Below are 20,035 nucleotides of genomic sequence, written 5' to 3' on the forward strand. Positions count from 1 at the left end.
CTCCTTCCACCTCCTTCTCTTCCCAGATCCAACCTCCACATGCATGAGTTCCAGAGGGCTTGGTCCTTGGAACTCTCTCTTCCCTAGGCAGCACCGTCTATTTCTAAATAGCGCCCATTGTGCTAAAAACAACACATTTCCATTTCTAACCTAGATGTCTTCTCTGAATCTCAGAATGAATTTCAGTTACACACACTAAGTTTGAGATGCCTGTGAGTCTCCAAGAGCCCCCCTGATTTTTCACTTAGATGGATCACCAGCATCCCAAACTGAGTGTGTGCAAAACCAAACCGTACTCACTCTCCTACATTTGCTCGCACCTCCATCCCAGTCAGTGGTCCATGTCCAGTTTCCTGAGCTCAGGTGCCATCTTTCATAGCTTCCTCTAGCGCACCCCGCACCCGACCTGTCCCCAGTGCTGTCCCTTCTGTATTAAATCCATCCTTTTCTCCCCCATCTCCACTGCGCCCCACCTTGTCTGAGTCACAGTTAGTCCTCGCCTGGCCCGCTGCACGTGCCTTGCACCTTGCCCCTCTACTCTTGCCCTCCTGTGACCTGTTAGCCATTTAGCACAATCTTGCTAAAACATAAGAGATCGCTCAGAGCCCCTGCATAAGAGCTGATGGAGATAGCTCGCTGCGCTTGGAATAAAACCACAAACTCCTTAGGGATGCCTAGAGGGCAGTGTAGGGTGATGGCTGAGTGTGTGTAGGGTGATGGCTGAGTGTGTGTAGGGTGATGGCTGAGTGTGTGTAGGGTGATGGATGAGTGTGTGTAGGGTGATGGATGAGTGTGTGTAGGGTGATGGATGAGTGTCGAATCTGGGGGCTGAGGCTGAAATGCATGGGTTTCAATCCTAGTTTTGCTCCCCACTATCTACAGGACTTGGGGCAAAGTACTTAATCTCTCTGTGCCTCAATTTTCTCATCTATAAAATTAAAAAAATGAGACTGTTATTTACTTCTTAAGACTGGTGGGGATCAGATGGGACAATGTGTGGAAAAGCAAAGTGGAACAGTGCTGTCACATAGTAGGTGCTTATTGTTAACCAGACTCCTTTAGCCTTATCTCACTTCACAAGCCCCTTATGCACATACTCCTTAAATGAGAACTCCGTACACCACCTGGAATCCCCTCCCTGCTTTGCATGGCTCATTCTATCCCAAATGTCAGATCTTAGCTTCAAGTCTGCTCCAGAGAGAGGCCTTCCTTGATCTTCCTTCCTAAAATAGGGCTCTCGAAACCTAGTTTGTTTTTTGTTTTGTTTTGTTTTTCTGAGATTTTATTTGAAGTCATCTCTACACCCAACCTGGAGCCTGAAACTCAACCCCCACATCAAGAGTCACAGACTCCACGGACTGAGCCAGCCAGGCACCCAAACCTAGTTCTTTTATTTCATAGCATTCATCACCATGTGTAAGTAGGTATTTATCTGTTTAATTCCTCTCTCTCTCTCTAGACTATAAACTCCCTGAGGAGAGGGCATTTTGTCTTGTTCTGTGCTAGAAGAATGCTTGGTGTTTAGTAGTGTTTATTATTCAATGAATACTTGTTGGAAAGAAAAGAATGAGTACATGAATAAAGAAAGTCTGGGTGACTCCTAGGGAAGCAACTCTTTACCTACTCGTGCCCAAAACTGAATAAACCACAGGTTCCTTCTGCTCCAGTGTGTGCAGCCAGTTCTGTTCTAATTAACAGCAAATTCTTTTTTTCTAAAGATTTTATTTTATTTATTTGAGAGAGAGTGAGCACATGAGGGGGGAGAGGGTCAGAGGGAGAAGCAGATACCCTGCTGAGCAGGGAGCCCGATGTGGGACTCGATCCAGTGACTCCAGGATCATGACCCGAGCCAGAGGCTTAACCAACTGAGCCACCTAAGCTCCCCTAATTAACAGCAAATTCTTTTTTTTTTAAGATTTTATTTATTTATTCATGAGAGACAGAGAGAGAGAGAAAGAGAAGCAGAGGGAGAAGCAGGCTCCCCGCTGAGCAGGGAGCCCGACGCGGGACTCGATCCCCGGACTCTGGGATCATGACCTGAGCCGAAGGCAGACGCTTAACCATCTGAGCCACCCAGGCGCCTTTAACAGCAAATTCTTAATCCATCTGTTCATTAATAGCATATGATCAGCATGTATTTTCTCAGTCCGTGGGTATTAGTAGTATTCACCTTCACAGTACGGTGGGCTATCGTTATTACATTTTTTTTTTTAAAGATTTTATTTTATTTATTTGAGAGAGAGTGAGAGAGCACAAGAGGGGGTAGGGTCAGAGGGAGAAGCAGACTCCCCACCGAGCAGGGAGCCGGATGCGGGATTCGATTCCGGGACTCCGGGACCATGACCCGAGCCGAAGGCAGTCGCTTAACCAACCAACGCCACCCAGGCGCCCCTCGTTATTACATTTTTTGGTATTAAAAAAGGCGTTGGGGAGCGCCGCTTGATGCCCCTGATACCTCCCGGCGGAGAAAGTTGGTTGCAGTTAAGGTTTGAGTACGTATCCAGCAGAGGGCGCTGCGGAGACACAGCTGCAGAGGGCGCTGCGGAGACATAGCTGCCGCGGGCGCAGGCGCAGCCCCGCAGGGAGGGGCGCAGGGAGAGTAGAATGAGGTTCTGAATGACTGCAGTGAGAAGTATTGGCCCGTTCCCGGGACAATTTCCAACTACTAGGTGGTTTCATAGCCCAGTATAAGGCAATGGTTTCCTAGTCTGGCTGTATCACTGGAACATGGAGAGCTTTTGCAAAATACAGATTTTTCGGCAGCACCCCTGAAGATTCTGGTTTAGTGCGACCCCCTTGAAGATGTTCCCGCTGATTTTGATGATCAAGAGGTTTGGGATCCGTTGGTGGGAACACCCACCAACTCGGGGTAGCCGAAAGAGTGAGAAGACAAACCTGGTTCTCACTCCCAAGCTTGTTGCGTTTTAGCTGTGTGACCTTTGGGAGCATCACCCTCCCCTTGTAGGATGGAAGTATAATGCCTACCTTGTAAGGTTGTTTTAAAGATGAAACGACATCCAGGTGTAAAGCACCTAATAATAAGTGCTCAAAGCAAAGTAGTCTCTAACCTGAATCAAAGGTGGAGGAGATGTTCTGAGACCTCTCCTGGGTCTCCTCCCCTCTCTCCCTAGAAAGGAGACTGTCCAATCCAACCATTTTAGAATTGACTACAATATTTAGTTCTAGAATCTCTGCCTCTGCCTGTCTTTAGTTCCTTCACTTTTCTTTCAGTAGGCACTAAAGAACAGTATAAGGAGATGAGGGAGGGTTCTAGTTAGAAGGGATCGTAGGCAGCATCTGGTCAATCCCCTTTATTTCTCAGATGGGGAAACAGGTTCAGAGACGTCGAGGCTTACCCAAGGTCAAACAGCTGATTAGGACAAAGCCATGGGCCTGTGCTCTCTCCAGCACTCAGTGCTGCCTCTGGAAGGTTAGTGGTGAATCTATTTGGGTCTTGCCCTTGTCCTCCGGAAAAAAAGAAGGGTGCTTTTCTTGAAAACTCAGTGCTTCCTGTACTCCCATTTCGGGGTCATTATTACTGCCTTATCCAGCAAAACAGACTTGCTGCAAAAGAGGAAAAATAGTAACACTACTACCACTAAATCGTGAAGCTGGTGGGCATTCTCCAAGTGCTTAGGCACATCGTCGTATGTAATCCTCAACTTATCCTATTTCGTTCATCAGATATTTGTCTAGACTTCAAAGGATTCCGGGCACCATGGATGCTGCAATGGGCAAATAGGCCCCTGCTCCCATGTAGCCTGCATTCTGCTGACAATGGCAGACTGATAATCAACACAAGTCAGTAAGATAATTTCAGATAGCATCCAGGGCTTTGAGAAAAACAGGATGTAGTGATAGAAAGTGACTGGCCCACAAGGGACCTGAGGCCTGGGGTCCAGAAAGGCCTCTCCCAGGAGGTGACATTTTTTTTAAATCATTGTTATTATTATTAACATATAATGTATTATTTGTTTCAGGGGTACAGGTCTGTGGTTCATCAGTCTTCTCATCAGTCTTCACAATTCACAGCGCTCACCATAGCACACACCCTCCCCAATGCCCATCACCCAGCCGCCCCATCCCCCCCCCCTCCCCGCCCCACTCCAGCAACCCTGTTTGTTTTCTGAGATTGAGTCTCTTATGGTTTGTCTCCCTCTCTGGTTTCATCTTGTTTCATTTTTTCCTCTCTTCCCCTATGATCCTCTGCCTTGTTTCTCAAATTCCACATATCAGTGAGATCATATGATAATTGTCTTTCTCTGATTGACTTATTTTGCTTAGCATAATACTCTCTAGTTCTATCCACATCGTTGCAAATGGCAAGATTTCATTTTTTGATGGCTGCATAATATTCCATTGTGTGTATATATATATATATATATATATATATATATATATATATATATATCACATCTTCTTTATCCATTCATCTAGGCTCTTTCCATAGTTTGGCTATTGTGGACATTGCTGCTATAAACACTGGGGTGCACGTACCCCTTCGGATCACTACATGTGTATCTTTGGGGTAAATACCCAGTAGTGCAGTTGCTGGGTCATAGGGCAGCTCTATTTTCAACTTTTTGGGGAACCTCCATACTGTTTTCCAGAGTGGCGGCACCAGCTTGCATTCCCACCCACAGTGTAGGAGGGTTCCCCTTTCTCCAGGAGATGACATTTGAGCAGCGACCTGGACAGTGAGAAAGAGCCAAGGACAGAGCAAGGCGTGGAAAGCTGCCGAGAGTGAACTCAGTGTGTTCAAAGACCTGCGAGGAGGCAGGTGAACAGCAACAAAAGCTGGAGGGATGCACCCGGAGGAGGCGGAGAAGGCGGCTCCAGGCTTGGCCAGCCTGTCGGTCCAACTCCTATCCTGAGACTTGCAGCCGCCAGCTGCTTTTCCCTTCTCTAGGGCGAAATGTCACGGAGGCGGGGAGGACTTTGGGGGAGACTTTTGGAAAACAGTTGCACCACTTTAAGAGGTGGGTATATTTCACCCATTGCCTACAGAAGGCACTGAGCCGGGGGAGAATGAAGGGGGGCTTCGCTCCCTCCTTCCAGATCATGCCTCTCTTTATGTATTCCTGTGGCTTACCTTACCCCCAGCCCAGCTCTGCCTTCGCTGGGTGTCCTGTGGCCCCACCACCTCTCCTAGCTCAGCACTGGGCTTGCAGTGGGGCTCTCGTATCAGCCCTAATTCTCGGGTCCTTACTCTGATCCAAATTAAGGCCAGCCTCCTTTTGTGTGAACGGCTGTCATAGTGTAAGCAGAGTCCCTTTCTCCTCCCATCCAGTGCCCTGGCCGGTGGTCCCTGGGCTCCTGCTTCCCAAGGCTTCCCAAGGGGCTGCTGGAGGGGCGGGGGGCTTCCTCAGCAGCACAGCTAGTAACACGAATCAGTTAGGATTGTATTTCGTCTGGAGTTTACGAATAAATGACCTCAGCTTTGTGTTGTCAAAGAAAAGAAAAGCTGGCCCCCCTCTCTTTGGGACCTAGATGAGGGGTCATTTCCTTCGCCTTGTTCCTTAGACACCGCCTGCGGAAGAATGTGATCAGATCCACACCAAAGCCCCTCTGTGTGCCACCGCCCAGGGGCTGGAACTTCAGGCAATCACAGTAGAATAATCACGTCAGACACAGTCTGTAATCACGTTCCGTGTGTTCCCTCCTTGATCTTCAGCCTCTGGGGCAGGGGTGGGGCCGGTACCATGGTCTCCCGGTAGGTAGCTAGCTGGCTTAGAGAAGGCCTGTCTGCTGTCAAGGCCACACAGCTAGGGCCTGGAGGCCTTTTCACTCGGTGTTTATGCCTCTAGAATCATAATCCTTCTGCTTTAGAACGGATGAATTCAGGACGGGGCTATTTTAAAAAACTGTTTCATTAATTTTTAAAATCATGTTTACATGAGAATAACAGAAGGAATCTTTTTCTGAATGACGACTGCTGGGGTTGGGACTGTTCAGGTAGAGAAGTTCTGTTTTCTCACTGACTGGATGAACTTCCTGGGAGGTCAGAAGGGCGCGGGGGGGGGGGGGTGGCGAACGTGGGCTATCAAGTGACTTCCTCTAAACATCCTGAACAGGGTCCACTTCTGGGAATAGCCAAGGACTGTCCCTCCCTTAGACAACAACTACAAACCCTGGGGGCCAGGAAAACTATCTGGAGGTGCTGTGTGTGGTCGAAAGCAGGAAGATTCTGTAGGAGTCAATACTCCGAAGGAGGGATTGGTACTGGGGGGAGTGTCCTGTTTTAGGGCTCCTATCTTGAGGACAGAAGAAGAGGAGAGAAAATGGGACAGAAAAAAATATTTGACATTATGGTTGAAAATTTCCCACATTTGGCGAAAGCCATTTATAGATACCAGAAGATCAGTAAACAGAATAAATACAAAGTAAACTATGCCTGGGCCCATGAGAGTCAAACTGTGAAGAACCAAACACAAAAAAATCTGAAAGCAGCTAGAGCAAAATGTCACTTTACATACAGGAAAACACTAATTCCAAAGTTCTTCAGGCTGAAGGAAGATGATGCCAGACAGGAGCTTGGATTCTCAGGAAGGCGTGAAGAGCATGCAGCATGGTGAGTGCGTGGGTGAGGAAAAGCATCCTCCGCGGGCCGCTGCATGGGCAGGAAGCTCACCTGAAGGGTAGAGGCTTGGGTGCCCTGGTACAGACCAGATCCTGGTTGGATGTCAGCTGGAAGAAGCCATTTCGAGTGTGATGTCGCTATGGTCTTCATAGATTGATCCCTGGACCCTGAACCCCCAGCCCACTTCCTGGAAACTTGTGCCAAAGCCCAGGGTAGAAGTTGGACAAGGAGGTGAAAGATGACTGCCTTATTCATCCCCAAATGAGAATGACAAAAACTGCTTCACTATTGACTGAAAAGCACAGGCTGTCTGTTTGGGCCCCTTGAAAATTTTTAAAGAGGGTACTACTCTCATGACCTAGTTACCTCCCAAAGGTCTCAGCCCCAGATACCATCGCATTGGGGATTAGAGCTTCAACATAGGGTTAGTGGCGGGACACAAACATCCATAGCAGGACAGCAGGACGGCTTCCAGGGACATACTACGTTTTATGGTTTGCTCTTACGTTGGCTGTATTTGTTCTCTTAATGCACATTTGTTACTTTGGGAGTCTATATATGACAATCAGTACGGATGATTATTTGTTCAGTTATTTTGTTTTTATCAGCCATTGTTACAAATCCAGTTTCACAAAAATACCAAACAAAAATAGAGGTGATGCTTTTAACTTGTGGCAGTTGAGGAACCCAACCCTTGTGCCTAAAGCTCTCCTTCTGCTTCTCTGGCCTTGGGGGCCCCTTGCCCAGGGGCTCACACTGGGCCCAGATTGCCCCCCTCCCACCAGAGAGGTCAGGAATCAATCTGAAAGGAAGGCTACAGGCCAGAATACACTGTCACAGAGAAGCATGATCCAAAGACAGCTCTGGCACCTGCCAAATCAGGGAGACTGGGCCGACCAAGACACATGTGCCCAGGAGGGAGGAGATGGGTGTGATGCTCATTGTATGGGACCTCCCTTTCCCTCTGTCAGAGCTAAACTCGAGTTGTGTCTTCTCATGTTCAGAGACTCACAGTTGAATATTGGCATATCTCTGAAATGGTCATGGCAAATATATTTGATATATCTTGATTCACTCAATGTGCAATGTGAGGTCAATTTAGAAGTGATAAATGAGGCTCAGAAATTCAGTTCTAATTTCTTTTTTCCCCTTCAATGTGAACATACAAAAGCTACCTTATTCAGTCATGGCTTTCTAATAATGTAAAAACCCAACTCAAGTTCAGCCCTTAAATTGTAAGATCCAAAGTGAATTCTATGTTGTTTTCTGTAGCCAGACAAGTGTGCAACACTTAATTCTAGTTATTGGTCTCTGAAAGTAGTAATTTAAGATCAAGGATATAATTTCCCATCCAGAGACCGAAAGGCCAGAGAGGAGCCTTGAAGCCTGCTATTATTAGATCAGAGGCAGTCAGATGGGAAGGAGTCTAGAAGATCAAGTTAGCGTTAGTCATATATGGATGCATTAGTCAGGGTTCTCCAGAGAAGCAGAACCAATCGGATATATACGTAGATATATATAAGAGGAGATTGATTATAGGAATTGGCTCACGTGATTATGGAGGGTGAGGAGTTCTACAGTCTGTCTTCTGTAAGCTGGAGAACCAGAAAAGCCAGTGTAATTCAGTCCCCGTCTGAAGGCCAGAGAACCAGGAACACCAATGTCTGAGAGCAGGAGAAGGTGGATGTCTGAGCTCAAGCAAGAGGGCAAATTCACCCTCCCTCTGCCTTTTTGTTCTATTCAGGCCCTCAGTGGATTAGATGAAGCCCATCCGCATTGGGGAGGGCGAACTTCTTCACTGAGCAAACTGATTCAAGTACTAATCTCTTCCAGAAGCACCTTCTACGGACAGCCAGAAAGAATGTTCTACCAGTCATCTGGGCATCCCTTAGCTCAGTCAGACTGACATACAAAATTAACCATCACACTGGACTTTTCTGGTGGACCAGACCTTCTGAACCTACCCTGGCTGCTGGAAGCACCTTCTGAAGAGACCCCTTCTGCACCCCTCCCCGCCCCAGTCAAGGGCCTGAGGGGACAAGTGTGCCCTGCCCTGCGCTCAGGCCATAAGACCTACCGTTTCTGAGTTACCGTTTGTTTCATGAAGATCCACAGCTGGGAAACGGAGCAGTCTCTTTCACCTTTTAGTAGACCAATTTTATGGAGGCTTAACATGGGCAGTGTGGTGTGGGATGGAGAGGATGCACACCTGAGCAGACGTGGCCCCACCTGCAGGAGCCCCTCAGGTCCTGGCCAGCTGGGCAGAGGTGCCGCACATGCACGTACCCACAGCACAGGGCCGTCAGAAAGCAGTGAGACGTGTGATAATGAAGGTAGGGTGGACGCTTTTCCCAGCCATATGGTGACCAGTGACCAACCATGGACCCTACACATGTCCTGCTGTTGAACGTGTGAAGTGTGATCAAGGAAGTCTCAGCAAAGTAAAATAATTTAAAACCAGAGGGCATGGGATGGTATTAGGCTAGGAGATAAAAGTGCCTCCCTGCTCTTCCCCGAGCTTATCAATCTGATCTCATCTCCAGGCTTAGTCCCTTCGAGCTGCTGTGTAGAAGAGCACAGACTGTGGGGCTTATAAGCCACAGAAACTTACTGCTTATAGTTCTGGAGGCTGAGGCGTCTGAGACAAGGCCCCGGCAGATCCAGTGCCTGCGGAGAGCCCACATCCTGGTTCATAGATGTCTTCTCACTGTGTCTTTTTTTTTTTTTTTTTTAAGATTTTATTTATTTATTTGGCAGACAGAGAGAGACGGAACACAGCGCGGGGAGTGGGAGAAGGAGAAGCAGGCTTCCCGTGGAGCAGGGAGCCCGATGTGGGGCTCGATCCCAGGACCCTGGGATCATGACCTGAGCTGAAGGCAGACGCTCAACGACTGAGCCACCCAGGTGTCCCTTCTCACTGTGTCTTAACCTAGCAGAAGGGGCGAGGGAACTTTCTGGTGTTCTTTTCTTTTCTTTCTTTCTTTTTTTTTTCCCATTCAATTTTTTTAAATTTTTTTTTAAAGATTTTATTTATTTATTTGAGAGAGAGCGAATGAGAGATAGAGAGCACGAGAGGGAAGAGGGTCACAGGGAGAAGCAGACTCCCTGCTGAGCAGGGAGCCCGATGCGGGACTCGATCCCGGGACTCCAGGATCATGACCTGAGCCGAAGGCAGTCGCTTAACCAACTGAGCCACCCGGGCGCCCTTTTTTTTTAAATTTGAGAATGCTTGACACGTAATGTTGCATTAGTCTGGGGTTTCTTTTCTTTTTCTTGTCCCATTCATAGAGCCTCCCAAAGGCCCTATCTCCTAATACCATCACGCTGGGGATGAGATTTTAATACATGAATTTAGGGGACACAAACATTCAAACATCTACCATCGCTCCATTTCCAGCCACCCGGAAGCCCAAGCTGTTCTGCAAACAAGCCAGTTGCACTAGCCTCAGGACCACTGCCTTTCTTGCTGCCCATGTCTCAAATATTTACATGGATTGTTCCCTCTGTGTTTATGCCATATGTGTGCAAGCTTGTGGTCTCATTTCATTAAGTCTCCTCTCAGACATGGCCACCGGACATTCTCTTTCTCTTTGCCCTGCTTCATTTTTCTTTAAAAGATGTCTCACCTGACATTTTGTGCTTGTATGTGTGTTTATTGTCTGCCCCCTCTAAGCATAGTGGAAGGTCTAAGAAGGTGGGGACTCTGATTTGCTCCTTGCTGCAAGCTCTGTGCCCAGTAGAGCATCTGGCATATCAATGAAATTAGTATTTATCAGCAGAATGGACAAACACATCATCTATCTGAAAAAATATACTTTTTAAAAAACACAGCCAAATGAATGTCATAAAAGTACGCTGTCATCACTATTTTTCTCCATTCTACATATTTAAATTAGTTTAAAGCAAGAATAAGGTTTTATGGGAATAAAGCATTAAGGAAAAGAGACCCGAACAATCGGGTGATCTACTCACCTGCATCCATTTCTTGTCTTGGTGCCTAGTCAGTTTCCTGTAAGTCATAGAAACAGGCCATGAAGGAGATTAAGTATGATATCCGTTGATGTATTAAGCTCCAATTTCTCATTAGAAACCATGGGAAGTTATTGCTTCAGAACCAGTTGGGTCTAGCCGGCACAAAAGGAAGTAGAAGTTGAACACCTATCCAGATAAAATTAGGGGGCATCTGACATCCAAATTGGCCAAATTATTTAGGTAATTGCCAAGTGTCTGTTTCATGTTGTGACAACCAAATGCAATTAAACTCTCAAAGTCGTCCTTTATTTAAGCAGTGAGAAAATGGGATAGAATATCTGTCCAAATTAATGATGAGTTATGTTATAAACCTGGCCTTTCATTTGAAAATGAAGTAAGGGCCTGAAACTGTGGTAGAAACTAACTCCTGAGGACTCTGCGAGGTAACTGCTTTGTTACACCCCGGGGGTGAATACATGGGGGCAGATGGACTCTATGTCCTGTGCTAGGTTGATATCCAGGTCCAAATTCCCAGAACTTCTGATGTTGACTTATATGGCAAAAGAGACTTTGCAGGTGTGATTAAAGGTTGTGAGATGGACAGTTATCCTGGATTATCTGGATGGGCCCTCAATGTAATCCACAGGGTCCTCGTAAGAGGGAGGCCAAGGGTGATTTGAAGGCGATGTGACCATAACAGCAGAGTTGAGAGCGAAGGGCTCTGAAGATGGAGGAGGGACCACAGGCCAAAGAACAGAGGCCACCACTAGAAGCTGAAAAAGGCAGGGAAGCAGAGTCAGCTCTCAGAGCCTCCAAAAGGAACCAGCCCTGCAAACAACTCGATTTCAGCTCAGTGAAACTGATTTCAGGCTTGCGACTGAGAGAACATTGCTCTAAGCCACTAAGCTGGGGATGACTTGTTATAGCAACAACAAGAAATGGCTACCTGTGCTTACTGGGAATTCTTAGCTTCTTGCCCAGAGCATCTGAATTAGGAACAAGCTTCCTGGCTCTGACATGTGCACCTTGGCTGCTGCCGAAGCCTTATCTTCTAGAAAACAGAACCTGAGACAAACGTTAGGATGCTCACTCTTCAGGTGTGTAAGCCTGGGACAAGGAGGGTGAACAAAAAGGGACACAAAGCAAGGAAAGATGCATAGATTTGCTCTGAGATAGGTTGTTGCCATGAGCTGTGAAGACACTCCTCAATGGCACATCTACTTATGTAGAGAGTTGCAAAGAGGGGGCCCTACCTCAGAGTAGTCCACAGAGAGAGAAACGAGGGAGGATGTACGTGTCTGGCTCCCTCCTTTTTCATCATTTCCAACTGGTCGAGGTTCATTCAGGGCGGGGGGTTAATGCCCTGAACTTCTAGTTTGTTCCATCCAATTCCTCAGAGGCGGCTCGGGAAATCATACCCCAAAGACTCGGGGTGTGTTGTTTCATTTACAACCAACAATGAAGTTCAGGTTCACACAGTGGTTGGGTAAGGATCTAAGAGAGTGAACACAAGCTGGAGGTCTCTTGAGGTTCAGGCTCAGAAACCACACAGTGTACTTCCAGAACATTCTAATGATCAAAGCAAGTCACATGCCAGTTCAGCTTCAGTGGTTGTGGAAAGAGATGCCATCTCTTGATAAGAGACGCTGCAAGGGTATCTTGCAGGGGAAATGGATGTTGAGAGGGGGATGATCGGGGCAGTTTGTGCAAATAATCTACCACAGGTCGTTAGCAGAACAAAGCAGAAGGGGCACTGAGCGCCAGGGCGGGGAGGCATAGGTACTGCACAATGGCAAACCTCTTCTCCTTTACCAGAGCCAAAGCTCAGCATGTCTTGGCGTGGAACAGAGGGGGCTGAAGCTAAGAGCTGGATCAAGAAGGGCTTTGGGTGCCATACCGAGGCAGTTGGATTTTGTTCTGAAGGCAGCAGGGAACCACAAGGAAAGGGAGATGGGCAGGCTTTCTGTTTTGAAAGCCCTACTGACTGGGGTATGGAGGATGGATGAGGTCATCCGGGCAGGCCTTCGGAAGGTGATCAGGGCATGAAGATGGAGGCCTCGTGAGTGAGATGAGTGCCCTTATAGAAGGGACCCCACAGAGCTATCTTGCCCTCTTTCTGCCATGTGAGGACTCAGCCAGAATATGGTTTTACCAGCACCCTGGTCTTGGACATCTAGCCTCCAGAACTGGGAGAAATGAATTTCTGTTGTCCGGCTTCCTAGAGGACCTAGCTTTCAATTCTAACTCAAGAGAGGAAAGACAAAATGATGGTGTGAACAGAGACACCAAAATCCAGGAGAGGTTTATGGGGCCATGAGTAAATCGTTGGAATTATTTCTTCCAAAGCGATCAGCCGGACCTGGATCCCATCAATAGCTGATATGAAAGGAAATTGTTAAGAGGCTTAATTTTGTTAAAGATTTATTTACTTAGGGGCACCTGGGTGGGTCAGTCATTAAACGTCTGCCTTCGGCTTGGGTCATGATCTCAGGGTCCTGGGATCTCCAGCCCCACACTGGAGTCCCTGCCCGGCGGGAAGCCTGCTTCTCCCTCTCCCTCTCCCCCTGCTTGTGTTCCCTCTCTCGCTGTGTCTCTCTCTCTCAAATAAATAAATAAAAAAGATTTATTTATTTATTTGAGAGAGAGAGTGGGGAGAGGGGCAGAGGGGGAGGAGAGGGAGAGAATCTCAAGCCAACTCCCAAATGAGTGTGGAGCCCCACTCGAGGCTTGATCCCACAACCCTGAGATCATGACCTGAGTGGAAATCAAGTGTCAGCCGTTCGACTGACTGAGCCACCCAGGCTCCCCGAGGCTTAATTTTTGGTAGAGCAGCTCTGAGCCCTCCAAAATGAGGCCTGTCACTTTCACTTTCTGGCCGGGAAGGCCCCTGTTGTACTGAAACCTGTTGTGCTGGAACCTGGCACGACATAGGGGATAAAGGTCTGGGACAAGCTTGGGGCACAGTTATGAAAAGCCAAGAGGACTATGGGAACGGATGTGCCTCTGCTTGAACTAGATGCCTCTGCAGCATTGCAGACCCACAGGCATGGGGCCTGTACAAGAGACGCGTCACTTTCCGGAGCAGCGGTGGCCCTGCTGAGCTGGCACTTCCTGGTTTTTTTTTTTTTTTAAGATTTTATTTATCTATTTGTCAGAGAGAGCACAAGCAGAGGAAGCGGCAGGCAGAGGGAGAAGCAGGCTTCCCGCTGAGCAGGGAGCCTGACGCGGGACTCGATCCCCGGACCCTGGGATCATGACTTGAGCCGAAGGCAGACGCTTAACGACTGAGCCACCCAGGCGCCCCGGCACTTCCTGTTCTAACCAGGTTGCCAGGAGCCCAGCTTTCATTAGGGGTGGGAGACCTCTGTGAATAGACTCATTTGCACCCACCACCTCACCTGGTATGATTCCATTCGCTGGGGCTCAGGAGGAGCCTTTGAGAAGGGACCAGAGAGAGGGCCCGGGATCATTTGAGTTAAGGGAGCCCATCCTGGAGGAAGAAGGAAACTTAGGGGCTACCCAGGTTCACCTCTTTGCTAAAAGATGGTGGAACGCACAAGATCACCTGGCTTATTAGTGACAGAGCCAGCCCAGATGCCACCACACTTTTTGCCTTTCGTGGAAATGTGATGTTGTTTAACTCCTAAGCTAGTGTGTCCCATGGACAGTTCTAGGTGATCTCAACTTCCATGTCGCTGACACGGTAATTTGCCTTTTTCTTCCTCTTCAAATCACGCCTCCTTTGGTCCTTCACTTCTTTCACAGAAGAAAAGGTAGTATCCCCCACTCCTAAAGTTTATCTCATTTGTCCCCTTGGCAGGGGACATGTCGGCCACCACCCCTTCTCTGGCTCCCTGGTTCCTGCCTCCCAGCAGGCATCTCCTGAGGTGGGTCCTTAGCCACCTTAGCTCCTTTCCCTGCCCCCAGAGACCTCAGCCAGATCTATGGACTCACCTATTGCTCATATAACTTCAGTGATTCTACATTCATTTCCAGCTCCTATCTATTTCCGGGGCTCTAGGCCCATATAGCACCCTGACTCTTAGACACTCCCACGTGAAGGCTCTCAGACACTTTAAACCAGCATATCTCAGAATTACCACCTTAATGTCTAGGCCAACCTCTTTCTAACAGTCTCTGTGCTGTGAGTGGCACCACCAGACATCTTTTGGTATAAGCCAGGAACGCAGGTGTCTGCCTCAACCACTTCTCTTCCACCTCCATGGCAGATCACTCAGGTTCTCTGGATTCTACCTCCTTCATCTCTCTTGACTCTACTCTCCCCACTCCCTCTATCACCATCTTAATTTAGCTCTTCTACTGAGAACCTACACTCATGCTTCAAGACTTGTTCAGCTCAAGTGTCATCTCCTCTGGGAAGCCTTCCAAAAGGCTGTTTGGACTATTACGTAATTGATGGGTTATCTTTTTTTCCTCTTCCATCAGACCATAAATCTCTAGAGGCAAAGACATCCCCCCCCCTTGTACCCAGCATGGCACTTAATCAGTGACTGTTAATCGCATGAATGTGTAAATATACAAATGAATGAAGTGAGGTAATAATATTTATTTTCCACATGTAGGATTCATGGTCAAACATGATGTTTCCATTTGGCCTACCATGCTCCACAGATTTTTATCAGGTTTTTTCTGGGCATATTTTCTCTTGTTCTGTTTCATTCTCTACTAAACACAAAAGGAAACAAGACTCAAGACTCAGGATACACACTAGTGGCTGGAAATTCAATCTAGTTTCCTGGACCAGAAAATTAAGTGAAAAAGCATCTTCAAAGGAAGTTTAAAATTTATAAACTGCAGTCAGACAAAATCAGGCATCAGAAATTCCATTGTCTTGCATAGGAGAGTCACTTCACAACCCTCCCATGGCTGGCTGTGGAAACACCGCAGTTAGACACCTTACCTTCCTCCTGTTCTTGCCGGAGAGTCAGCTGTTATGGTTCATTTTAAGGCAAATTATTGTTAGTGTGTGAGAGCAAGTAACGAAGTGCAAACTTGGCGAACTTCATCATGGTATTCTCACAGAAAATGAAGGACAGGGAATAATTCTCAGCCTAATCTTATAAATTTCCAGACTGTAGTCACTGGTTATAATTTACCTAACATTAAAAAATTTTTTTTTGTAACTTTGTAGGGTGACAGATAGTAACTAGACTCATGGTGGTGATCATTTCACAATGTATATACATGCAGAATCATTATGCTATACACCTGAAACTAATATAATGTTGCTTGTCAATTTGCACTTCAATTAAAAAATGTTACCTAACACTTACTAAGCACTCACATCATGTGTGTGTGTGATATATTCACAACTGGGAAAACCATTCGGCCATCCCATCAGGATTTTTTCCTTTGTATAGCCTAAATGGAAAGAGGACAATGAGTACCACATGCAAACCAATTTGTCAAATTATCTTTAGTTTTAATTTTTCTGTGAACTGTGATTAAAGGAAACATATTTGGGGAAAGGGTCATCCTGTTTGTTTATGTAGGGCTTTTTTTTTTTTCTCTTAATTTGAAAGAGATACTGTGTCAAAGTGTGGAGGGCATTCTCTTGAATAGATCAATATGCCCCAAAGTCTAGTTATCCCTTTTTAGGTAAGTAGGTGAAAGGGTGATGGTGGTAATGCGGGTCCTCATAGCTCTGGCTGCAGCATTTTTCCCAGGCTGCTGGAAAATCCAAATTAAGGACAGGGCTCCTGGTCATAAAGAGACTTCTATCAATTCAAAACCCTTCTGTGGTGTCAGTAGAACAAGCCTGGCATTTTTCTCCTCCAAGAGGAATGCACGTTCATGTGACTCAGGCCAAAGTGAGAATTGGCCTTGACCTGAGGTGAAGGACAGTGGTGATAAAAGAAACCTGACAGGACATTGTTATCAGTTCCAACATAAGCACAGGGTTGGAATATGGCCGCTACTTGTTCTTCCTTCTGCCAAGGAATTCGTTAGTTAACCCATATCCTTTGCGTGTCCGGTTTGGAGCTGGTTTTATGTGAGTTAGCTAAGCATGTGCTCCTTAGCTCATGAATTTATTGAGCATTTGGGGGAAATGTTTAATATGTGTATGGCTGTGTATTTCTCCAAGAACCATGCCCTGATCATTTTATGTAGGGCTGCATCGGTTCTATAATAGCTCTTTCACAGAAGCAGTGATGAAGTACGCTTAATTGTGGGATGTAATTCAGATTTTCTCACTCTTAGTGCATGAAACTCCATTCAGCAGCGGCTTCTGTGTGAGGGGAGGCGCACTCCAGTATGAACCCGTCTCTTTCAGGTGCTGCCGCAGGGCCCGGGCGCTGACTCCTGTGGAGGTTGGGTCCCTGGAGTTTCTCTCCTTAGCAAAACCCAAAGTGATTTTTTTTAAACTGGAGATTTTATGAGAAGTAGTTGGAAGGACAGGACTCTACTGCGGAATGAATACCGCCAGGCTTGCTGGGAAGTTTACTGAGGGAAATGATAGATCTGTAAGCCTTATTTTGTTACCCGTTTTACATGGACAGTGGTATCGGTTAGGAAAACTAACAATACTCAAAGTGGTATTTTTTTCATAGAACAAGAAGTCTGGGGGCGCCTGGGTGGCTCAGTCTGCTAAGCGTCTGCCTTCGGCTCAGGTCATGATCCCAGGGTGCTGGGATCGAGCCCCGCATCGGGCTCCCTGCTCAGCGGGGAGCTTGCTTCTCCCTCTGCCCCTCCCTCCCCCCCCTTACCAGGTGCACTCTCTCTCTCTCTCTCTCAAATACATAGAATCTTAAAAAAAAAAAAAGAAAGAAATCCAGAGGCAGGAAGCTGCTGGCCTTGATTTAGCGGCCCAACAATGCCTTAAGGACCCTTTCTATCTTTGCCTTTTGGTCCCGCCCTTCTTAGCAGGCGGGGCGTTTGTTATCAGGGCGGTCGGTTTGTGCTGGTGAAATGGCGGTCACAGCCCCGGGTACCCTGTCTGTACTATAGGTACGAGGATGGGAAGGGGCAGGGCCAGTGGCCACTATTCCTGGACCTGGTCCTTTTACATAGAAGTAAAAGCTTCCCCAGACGGTACCCCTCCTGCCCCCCAAGAGTTCCCCCTTTGTCTCATTGGCCAGAGCCTGTCCCGTGGTCATGCTGAGCTGCGGAGGGCCTGAGCAAGAAGTATCTGTATCTGGCTCTCGCAGCTTCCCTAGTGGAGACCGGAAAGCAGAAGAGAATTAGGAATAAGCCTCCCTACCAATAACAGAAGAGTAGCTACCAGTCCTCCTTTAGGGAAGCAAGGAGTAGTCAGAATCCATTTGACGGCTTCCTTTTGTGGCACTTCTACGTGAATTAGATTCTTCTCGGTTTCATGATACAGACACCTGCTCTGGTTCTTCCAGTCTTAGGAGGGCTAATTATAAGGCTACGGGGGAAATAAAGGAGACAGGAGGTTGTGTCAGGCCACGTGGTCCCACCTTTGGGACAGTCTGGACTGTGGTCAGTGCCCCAGCTCTGGGGACACTGTCACAACAGTTACTGTAGGCGGCTCTTCAGAATAGGGCACTTGTGGATCCCGTGACTCAGAGCTTTTGTTTCTAAACCTACTGCTCCTGCCTTTACCGGCAGACTTTCTCTTTGTGTCTTATAGCAAATGTCCTGAGAGACTCTCTGTTGGACAGCCTTCCCTGTCCACTGGAGGTGCCCCTGTGGGGCAGCGCTAGCTCACAGCCACCCCCGGCCGCTGGCTGGCCTAGCAATGGCTTCCTTGGCCTGTTAGTGTGAGCAGGGTGATGGGTAATGGACTCCTACTCTTGGTCACACCTGAGCACACTTAGAAGGTGGGGGTGGGGGGAGAGTGGGTGAGGTAGGCTCCCCGAGGCAACAGAGGAAGTAATGAAACCGTGTCTGGTCCTGGATCCCTCCTTCTAGGCTATCTGCTGCGCTGTGTCAAACTGGCCATTTGGGGGGCTGCGCTGTGTCAAACTGGCCGTTTGCGGAGGGGGGTGGTGGTGAGCTGTTTTACTCTTTATCAAGAGTTCTCTCTCATTTGCTCAAAGTTAAAGCCCTAAAAGTATTTTGCTTTGACTATCCAGAGTGTCAGAAAACTAGAATAAAAAAACAAAACCCCTACATTTTTCATTGTTCTGGTGGTATGTGTTCTTCTATATTGTTTTTTCTTTTTGTTTTTGTTTTTTAGAAATTGAGGTAAGATTCACCTAAGACCGAACAACTTTTCTTTTTTTAAAGATTTTATTTATTTATTTGAGAGAGTGCATGTGTGCACTCACAAGTGGGGGGGCGGGGCAGAGGGAGAAACAGACTCCCTGCTGAGCAGGGAGCCCGATGTGGGGCTCCATCACAGAACCCTGGGATCATGACCTGGGCTGAAGGCAGACGCTTAACCGACTGAGCCACCCAGGCACCCAACTTGAAGTTTTCTTTAGTGCATTTGTACACCGACCATCGTAAAGTAGACTTAGTGCATTTACAATGCTGTGTAACTACCCCCTCTGTCCAGTCCCAGATGATCTATTTTTGAACGAATGTGTGTGAGTGTCGGGATGAGATGTTCCTCTGTGCTGGAAAGAAAGACTGACCCCAGGAGCTACGTGTTTATGGACCTATGCTTCTTTATAGACTTCACGTAAGAAGATACCTTCCTGACCAATGTTACCAGGCAGCTCCCTCGGTTCTCAGAAACCTGCCTGCCCTCTCTCAAATATCCCTCAGCTGCGGAACACACAGTGAGAAGCTGCTTGTTGGATTTATTGTTTAATCATTTTATGGTGGCTTAGATTGCAGTTAAATTCACACAAAAGCAAACAAATGATGACCAAACTGAGCCAGGTGCAAAGCCATGGGTGGCTTGGTTCTGATGCGAAAATAGAGTCTCTCCTCCCATTCACTCACTGGGAGAAGAATTTTCCAAATTAAGGCCTCAGGATGAATTCTCAGAGGGCCAGGCCACTATTCAACCACAACAAGTTTTATGGCAAAGCCCTTTCCCCTTCCTTGGCACTACCACAGAATCACCCCGTTGGATCCTCACAACAGGCCCATGAAGGAGGCAGGGCGGGTATGGTCATCCTATAAGACCAGAGACTCCGAGAGCATTGCCTGCCTCTCTCCTGACCACCCACCCTCTCTAACTCTACAAGGATAAAGGGGAGAGCCTCACAGGCCCCTCCAATTACAGAATAGCTCAGAAGGAGTGTGCTTGGATTTGACTTTCAACGCCAGTGTTTTTTAAACTGATGTTTTTCAATTTCAGGGGTTATGAACAGTGGAAACATTATTTCCATTATGAGACAGAACAGAGCGATAAATATCAGAGTACACTGTGCTCATAGTAAGTATTTTCTCCTGGAATGTTTTCTTCAGTAGTGTGTGTATGTGTGCACTGGGTTATGAAGTAAAATGTGTCTCCTAATGTAGGTTATAGTTTAACAAGTTTGAAAGCTAGGGACATAAATGACTATGGTCCCATCAGATCTGCTCAGATTTAGACATGGCCAG

At 47.2% G+C, this 20,035-nt stretch overlaps 1 long non-coding RNA gene across 1 annotated transcript in view; it reads left to right on the top strand.

Moving 5' to 3' along the window:
* Window positions 1–5,424, top strand: part of LOC113919397 — a 29,556-nt gene extending 24,132 nt beyond the window's left edge. Inside the window, exon 3 of the long non-coding RNA XR_003518983.2 lies at window positions 4,611–5,424. This is a non-coding gene — a long non-coding RNA (uncharacterized LOC113919397). The remainder of the gene's footprint in view (window positions 1–4,610) is intronic.
* Window positions 5,425–20,035: the final 14,611 nt, after the last annotated feature.

Source organism: Zalophus californianus, chromosome 3 (genome assembly GCF_009762305.2).
Source record: "Zalophus californianus isolate mZalCal1 chromosome 3, mZalCal1.pri.v2, whole genome shotgun sequence".
NCBI lineage: Eukaryota > Metazoa > Chordata > Mammalia > Carnivora > Otariidae > Zalophus > Zalophus californianus.